At 46.5% G+C, this 8,684-nt stretch overlaps 1 protein-coding gene across 1 annotated transcript in view; it reads right to left on the bottom strand.

Annotated features, from left to right (window-relative positions):
* Nucleotides 1-8,404, bottom strand: part of KLF3 (KLF transcription factor 3) — a 41,009-nt gene extending 32,605 nt beyond the window's left edge. Inside the window, exon 1 of the mRNA XM_070948881.1 lies at nucleotides 8,085-8,404. The gene's annotated coding sequence lies outside the window, so the exon portion shown is untranslated. The remainder of the gene's footprint in view (nucleotides 1-8,084) is intronic.
* Between the last annotated feature and the right edge of the window lie 280 nt (nucleotides 8,405-8,684).

Genomic DNA, 8,684 nt, shown 5'->3' on the forward strand with positions numbered 1-8,684 from the left:
GTTATTACATCAAAGAAAAAAAAAGCCAAAATAATTTAAGCTGTTTATTTATTGATATGCTTTCAGCCGTTAACTTGTCCAATAATGGAACAATGTAGTTTCCTTGAATAAGTCATTTTTTTGATGAGGGGAAAAAAAAAAAAACAATGTAGAGAATTGCAACTTTTCCTTCCGTGCAAAAACACAGCAGAGCTTTGGGCCTGTTCAATTTTCGTTATGTTTTACTTTTTTTTTTGGAATTTATACAAAGCTGGGTGAGGAAATTAATATTTTAACAGCATGGTATTACAGTTGACTGGGGACATTGCCTCAGCCAGAAAATGTCTTCCTTGGCCTCGTGTATTTATAAATAGTCATAGAGTCTCAGGAAGAAGTGGTGCCTGCAAAATGCATCTTCAGCTCATTTACTAGCAACACCGAGCATAATAATGTAGATATTTTAAGTTCTCACTCGGAACTTCCTCTTCAGCACATTCGGCCTGCTTGCTCTCAGTGTGAATGTGTGGTGTTTTTTCCTCATCTGATAGGCCACGCTGTGTCAACAAGGAGTGCTTCTGATCAAATAAGCCTACAACAATTTTCTAAACTGTCTTTTCTGAAGCGTCTTAAGCCATTTCTGACGAACAGACAGGGCCCAGTGCAGAATCTGAACTGAACGAAATACCGACTTGCCTTCCTAATTCCGACACACTTTTGATTTTGATTTTTTATTTTTTGCATCCTGCATTCTCGAAATTCGGTTTTCTTGTCTCGTGAATACAGTGGCTGTTAGGAGGTGCCACGATCACCGTTGTCAACGCTGATGACACTTCATCCGAAACGATGCCTGGAAAACTTGCAAAATGGAGGCCGGCTGGACAGACAGACGGGGCGGACAGAATAAATTTCTCCCTGTCTGTCTGGTCGGTCTTGTTGACCGATAAAAAAAATATGAGCGATAATACGAACAACGTCAAAAACCATCCCCTAAGAACCAAAGCCATTAGCAACTGTTTGTGGGAGAAAGCTTACACAAAACTTGGCCAAACTTTTTAGAGAAGCAGGTTTCTTCTTTTATTATTGAACCAGTGGCGCGTATAAAAAGACCATTTGAATAAAAGTGGTGTCACTGACTCACTGAGGAAATTACGCATGCATATAACCTAGGGCCGTGATGGCGAACCTGTGGCACACAGAGCCCTCTCTGTGTTGTGGCCCTTCAGAGGCTTGTGCAACTAGTAGCTGATTCTGACAGCGAGGAGGCTGGTGTGGTGCTGCGCCAGCAGCCTATGCAGCTGGCACTCGAGTCAGACAATGAGGAGGCTGGAGAAGATGTGGTGCCAGAGGTGGGGATTCAGCCAGAGCCTTCAGAACCTCCAGAAGCTCCCATAAGTGAAGAGGAAGAAGAGGAGGAGCCTCTTCTCGATGCACGGGCGCGCAGAGCTGCCAAAAGGCAGGAGTGGCTCCTCAGGAGGAGGTCTCCTCGAGAGTAAAGCTTGGAGCTAATTGGCCACTCCCTTAGCCTATTTAAGGAGGAACACCGACTGAAGCAATTTGCAGGGAACAACTTTGTTCACTCTCCTTTGTGTCCTGATCTTAGTTCTCTTATAAGTTTCCTGCAAATTGCTTCTGGGCTTTCTGCCAACCAGAGTAAGATTACGATTATTTATTCTTTGGATTCTTGTAGGCCGTCAAGAAAGTTAATTAACAGCCTTTGTTTGAAAAAGACTGATTTAATTTAGTAAACTAAGGTTTGTACAGACTTTGTGTCCGCTGCGTACTTTGGGGTCCGTAGCTGGGGCAGAACACTCTGTGGGCATGCACATCATCGCCAGCTGCTCTTCTGGTTTCCAGCACGCGCATGCGTGCCAGCCAGCTAGTCTTCGCGGGCGCTGGAGCACTGGAAAATGGTCTGAAAATGGCCTGAAAACGGTCAGAAAAACAGCCAAAACAACCAAAAAACAGACATGTGTACGCCAGCAAGCTGGTCTTTGAGATTCAGTGCTCCGGCGTGCACATATGCACGCGAATTCTGGTTTGGGCACTCGGTGCCGAAAAGATTCACTATCATTGACCTTGGGAATGGCTTCCTTTTGGTTTCCCCAAAAATATATCCCCACCTCTCCTCATTATATATATAAAAAAGGCACTGCATCTACACCTTTTCTCGCCCCCCACAAACCCCCCCTCCCACCACCACAAATCCAACCCAGAAAATAATCTCTCCTCTCGGATACTCTAAAATAAACAAGATTGCAGCCTTGCAGCGCGCAAGAGTGAAAAGGTTAAGACCGGCTCTTTTGTGGTGACATAACGCAGACGGTTTTTGTTTTTTGTTTTTTTAAAAAAAGCAATCCGAAGAGTGTGCGGGAAGACATGATAATTCGCTGGGTGGAGACTGAATGTTGTTGGGGCAGTGACAAGAGGACAGGTCTGGGCTACTGATCGACCAGAAAACAGCCTGAAACAGGAAAGAACACACATATGCTACTTGGAATGTGTGACGCAAAACTCAACCTTGAAACAAAGAACAGGAAACAGTGCTAGTGGCTCTCTCTCTCTCTCTCTCTCTCTTTTTCTCTTTTTCTCTCTCTCTTGGCTGGAAAGGAAGAAAGGCTGACCTTTCCTGGACCTTTCCTCTCCTGCTCATGTCCGACGGAGAAGGAGGGGCAGATGGCTTCCACCACAAAACAAACCCACCACAAAAAAAACAGCCATTGGTCAATCAAGACGTATCCCAAACAACAGCCTCTATCCGTAGGGAACCGGGTGGAGTATCTACAGGAGGCAACGCCGCCTCCTCCCCATAGATATGCTTCTTCCACTCTGCACGCCGAGCTGCACAAAACATTTAAGTGACTTCTAAATAAATAAATGTATTTTTTTTTTTTAAAAAAAATCAAATCTAAAATAAATGAACGAGATGCTCGACGATGCTGTCGGGATGCCGGGTTTGATTTGGGTTATGTTTACAAATAAAATTAATTTAAAAAAAAAAAAATAGAGCATTGTTTTTAGGGCTAACGGAACGACAGAGTTGGAAGGGGCCTTGGAGGTCTTCTAGTCTAACCCCCTGCTCATCGTTTCAGACACAGCGGCTGTCCCGTCACTTGTCTGCCTTATTACATCTATTCATGCAAATCTGTTCAATTCAAGAAACTTTTGTTCTCTGCGGATAATGCCCCAATGAAAGTATATGGTATTATGGAGTAAATATAAGCAAAGCCACCATCAGATCTAAAGATGCCAATGTCGTTTTCTTAGCTGCAAGATAACAACAACTATCAACTTCTGGACATTTTCTGACTTCTCATCTGATTTATAGATCTGGGATCTATTGGTGTATTAACCAGATAGGATGGATGCTTGTGGGGGAAATCAGCCAAAGGCACCTAAGTGCTGAAAATTTACATTTATATCTATATGCAAGAAACATTCGAAGGGAGGGAAAAAACACCAGAAACGAATCTTGAAAACATTAAGCTAAGCTTTTGCTTATAATGTAAATGAGCAACAGGATTTAGTGATAGCTACACACCGTAGTGGGATTCAGCCGGTTCGCACCACTTCGGGAGAACCGGTTGTTAACTTTCTGAGCAGTTTGGTGAACTGGTTGTTGGAAGAAATCATTAGGGCAGAGAACCGGTTGTTAAATTATTTGAATCCCACCACTGGCTACACAGTGATATGACATATCGATCCATCTTGTTCTAAGCTGAGTTTGAGAAATTCGTAAACTTTATGGGATTTTATTCCCTGAGGGTTGCGACTGAACAATAAATGTTTCTTCTCAGTTCGTTTGTTTGAAATAAGCTATAACTCAAAACACAGGTAGTCGTCCTCGACTTCACAACTAAGCCCAAACTTTTCCGTTGTTAAGTGAGATATTTGCTAAGTGAATTTTGCTCCATTTTACAACCTTTCCGGTCAAAGTTGTTGTTAAGCGAATCACTGCAGTGGATAAGTTAGTAACCCCCCGGTTGTTAAGCGAATCTGACTTCCCACATTGACGTTGCTTGTCGGAAGGTCGCCAAAAAAGGATCACGTGAGCCCCGGAGACGCAACAACAGACATAAATATGAATCAGTTGCCAAGCGCCTGAATTTTGATTCACCGGAAAAGTTGCAACTGTGAAAAACGGACGTAAATCATTGTTTTTCCCTCCCCCCCACGCCGTCGTAACTTTGAACGGTCACTAAACGAATGCTTGTAATCAAAGACTACACGTACTAGTTATGAAGCCGGCTCTGTCCAAACAAAGCATAATAAGGGATTAACCACCGTTTTAGGAGCAAATGCCATTTCTAAATTCACTTGACGTTCAGTACACTTCCGTCACAATAAACCATAGATCACCATGTCTACAGAGCTCTTTTTTAAAAGCGGCGTCTCCGCTCCGCATTGGTTTTACAACGCTGATGTTTAACCATCACACCCTTAAGCAGAAGGGCACACAAGTTTTCTTCGCTTTGCATTAGCTTAACGTGACACTGGAACGACTGGGAGCACAGTTTTCAACCCTCCCCAGCTTCACCACCGCCGAAGACTCCCAGCGAAGCTCACACTTTCTCAGCTACTCAGAAGTGGAAAACATCTTAGATTAGGGGGCTCCAACTCTTAAATTAATAATAAGGACAAATGCTGGGCCTCAAGCAATCCCATGCGGTACATGTTTATTTGGAAGCGAGTCAAAATGAGTTAAAATGCAGCTTACCCCAAAGTAAATATATGCACAGCACTGTAACCTTTGATTAATGTGTTTGCCTCTTTTTTTTTTTTCCTTTCAAAGAAATATTCCAGTTTTTTCCTAACCCGTTGCCCTGTAGATTACACTATCCTTAACCTGAACAACAGTGGCTCTAGTTATTATAACTAGAAGGGGTGGGAGGATCTGGGGCAAAATATCTAGACAGGAAAAGAAAATAGACTTTTCTTTACATAACAGGTCATCGTGTGAGTTCTGACTACTTGTAAAAAAAGAAAGGCGTGAGGTTTAAAGAATAAGCTTTCTTTCTTTATTAATCGCCCTTTTCTCTGAGTTTATTTTCATGTCAAGTTTCTTTATCAGTCTAGCGTTCAGGAAAAGCCAAAGTTAAGAAGTCTGAACTCGCTGGTTCACTTCGACAAGCGCTTGGATGATCGTGTATTTTGTGTATTGTGTGCCTGTGTGGCACGAATGCTGTCAGGTGGGAAGCATCAGTGCCACAAAAAGCACACACAAAATATACAATTGAGCCTAAATACAATAGTAACGTTAGATTGATAGAACGCAGTTTTGATCAAGTCTGTAGTTAAGGATTGGTCAAACACTTCGGCAAGCTTTGAAAACTACTCTACGATGCCAACAAAATAAATAACAAATCTTTTAGACGGCAGAAGAAAAGTGTACAAGTTACGAACTGTGACTCAATGTGCAAATGACTTCAAGACAAAGTTTACATTTTCCCAGAAACTGGGAAAAAAAAAAAACAGCACCTGAGCCCAGTGTAAACTAAGACATTTACAAGCTATGCAAAAAGAACTTAAAACGACAACGAACGGCCAAACTATAACAATAATTTAGAAGAGAGTGAATTTTCCCGACTTGACGCAAATGCCTGCATCAAAAAGGGAACACATTGGAAGTTTTGGTCACCTGGAAGTGTTTAAATTTATTCAAGAAGCCGGGTTCTAAGTTATGTTCAAATGATTAGCACCTCGCTCCAAAGTCTGCATCTCACAAGCTTTCCAAATATGCAATATTACACTTTTCTTAAAACACCCAGAAAGCAATATTTGGAGAGAGAAAAACAAAACAGAAGTCAAATATCGATGACTTTTTCAATTAGGTTTAAATGTTGTACTATTTACACGTCGTTCTGGCATTTCTAGGGGTGTTACGTAAATATTATTAACGCCGTTTTAATACAAATCAATACAGGTGCCATAAATAAAGGTTGCGTACACGCAGATTGTGTGTTTGCGAGTGCTTTAAAAACCGGGAGGAATGTAAAACCACAACACAGTATCTCCATGTCAAGACATACGTGTTTTGAGGGAGCTAAATTAGACCCAATCGTATTTTTTTTTATGAAAACACATATTCTAACAGAACTCTTAAAGAGCGTGTTCATTTTGACCAAGCGAGTGTGGCAAATACATTTGTCTAAGTAAATAAATAAAAAAAGAATAAACGTCGGCATTGAACACCTTCCCTATCAGATGCCCGGGTTATTTAGGAGTATAATTGCAAATTCAAAATTAATCGCGACCCTCATCTCGTGTGTGTGTGTGTGTGTGTGTGTGTGTGTGTGTGTGTGTTACAGAGAGGAACAAAAGCAGGAACTCCACACGGCCCCAGGATTTAAATGGATTTCTCTCAAGTTGCCTGGGAATTGAAAAAGGGGTCATTGGGTGTCAAGAAAGCAGGTCAACCCATGGGGGGGGGGGGGAATGAAAAGCTCACAAAGACTGTCCCCTCCCCCATCCCAAGAATGGGGAGGGGGGGAAAAATCAAAGAGTCCAATGCAGCATTGCAACCTTCCTTTTTTTAAAATTGTGTTTTTGCAAAAAGCTCTGCGTTTTGTTCAAATGCTTTGCCTTTCCTAACCCAATTGACAGGAGGGGGGGGAGATTTCCTGAACCCTAAAAAAACATCTTTCTCTGGCCCCCCACTCCTGTTCCTCCCAGCCAATCGCAGGTTAGGAGATCCCTGGGATCATGTCCCCCCTTCCCCCCGAGTTTCCACCGGCTTGGGGGTGGGTGGGAGAGAGAGATCTCTCCACCCTGAGCCCCCCACCCCTCCCCAAGTCCCACTCTCTCTCTCTCTCTCTCTCCCCGCTCCCTCTTTTGCAGATTTCCCCCCCAAGTGGCGAGAGGCACTTTTGTCCCGTTCCCCGCCACGTCGATAAAGAGCCGCGCTCTCTTGCTCTCCATCGCGGAGTCACCTCGGGGAGCCTTCTCGGACTGCTCGGCCCGAGCGCTCCCGAGACCCCCTTTTCTTCTTCCTCCTCCTCCTCCTCCTCCCGAGCCCTCCAAGACCCCTTTGCTCCCTGCAATAGACACATTAAGCCTTCCTCTCCCCCCCCTTCTTTCTTCTCCTCTTCCTCCTAAGCATCCAAGACCCCTTTTTCTCCAGGTAATAGTTGAGCCTTCTTCGCACCCCCTCTTCCTCCTCCTCCTCTTCCTCCCTCCAAGACCCCTTTCTCCTTTTAACAGACAGGCTGAGCCTTCTTCGCAATCGCCCTTCTCCTCTTCCTCCTCCTCTTCCTCCTCCCCACCGAGCCCTCCAAGACCCCTTTGCTCCTTGCAATAGACACGTTGAGCCTTCCTCTCACCCCAATTCTTCCTCCTCCTCCCCCGAGCGCTCCAAGAGCCCTTGCTCTTTTTAACAGACACGTTGAGCCTTCCTCTCAACCCCCCTTCTCCTTCTTCCTCCTCCCCACCGAGCCCTCCAAGACCCCTTTCTCCTTGCAATAGACACTTTCAGCCTTCTTCTCAACCCCCTTCTCTTCTTCCTCCTCCCACCCCCGAGCCCTCCAAGACCCCTTTCTCCTTGCAATAGACACGTTGAGCCTTCCTCTCAACTCCCTTTTCTTCTTCTTCCTCCTCCTCCTCCTCCTCTCCTCGAGCGCTCCAAGAGCCCTTGCTCTTCTTAACAGACACGTTGAGCCTTCCTCTCAACCCCCTTTCTCCTTCTCCTTCCTCTTCCTCCCAAGACCCCTTTCTCCTTTTAACAGACACGTCGAGCCTTCTTCGCAATCCTCCTTCTTCTTCCTCCTCCTCTTCCTCCTCCCCCCCTCCCCGGAGCCCTCCAAGACCCCCTTTCTCCTTGCAATAGACACTTCGAGCCTTCCTCTCAACCCCCCCTTTTTTTCTTCTTCTTCCTCCTCCTCCTCCTCTTCCTCCCAAGACCCCTTTTCTCTTGCTAACAGCTGAGCCTCCTTCGCACCCCCTCCCCCCTTTCTTCTTCTTCTTCTTCCTCCTCCTCCTCCTCCTCCTCTTCCTCCCAAGACCCCTTTTCTCCTGCTAACAGCTGAGCCTCCTTCGCACCCCCTCCCCCCTTTCTTCTTCTTCTTCTTCTTCCTCCTCCTCCTCCCCCCCCCCCCCTCCAGGGCAGGACTTACTTGGACTTGTCAAAGCAACCAACCTCCGAAGTTGGCGCTGCTGGGACTGGCTGGCTGGCGGATTTGGGGAAAGGGGGGGGAAGGTGATCGGTGGGCTCGGGCCTCGCTTCCCTTCGGGGTTTTCTTCTTCTTCTTCTCTCTCTTTCTCTCTCTCTCTTTCTCTCTCTCTCTCCAGCGGGCGGGCCACCTCGGTGGGGCTGGGGCCTCTTCCTCCTCCTCCTCCTCCTCCTGCGCTGGGCTTTTCCCCCCACCACCCGGGCTCCTGGCACTAGGCAGCGCTGTCACATGACGCGGGCTGGCTGGCGGGCGGGCTGGCTGGCTGTGCCAGGCTCCCTTCGGCCGGCTGGGTAACTAAGAGGGCGGGGAGGTAAGGGGAGAGGCAGGCAGGCAGGCAGGGAGGGTCAGGGAGGGGCGCGCCGATCACTCAGCCGGCTGAGCAGGCAGGGCGTCTCCCCGGCTGGCTGGCGGACGGGCGGGCTGGCTGGCGGGCTGGCTGGCTGGCTGGGGCGAGGTTTCCGCGCACCGCAAGCCCAGCCAAGGGGTCCTGGGCGCGGTTCGAGTCCCTGCTGGGCTGGGCGCCACCTTCGCACACAAACAAGT

The sequence above is a fragment of the Pituophis catenifer genome, unplaced genomic scaffold (assembly GCF_029215685.1).
Source record: "Pituophis catenifer annectens isolate HBS135680 unplaced genomic scaffold, rPitCat1.0.hap2 SCAF_8, whole genome shotgun sequence".
NCBI classification, from domain to species: domain Eukaryota; kingdom Metazoa; phylum Chordata; class Lepidosauria; order Squamata; family Colubridae; genus Pituophis; species Pituophis catenifer.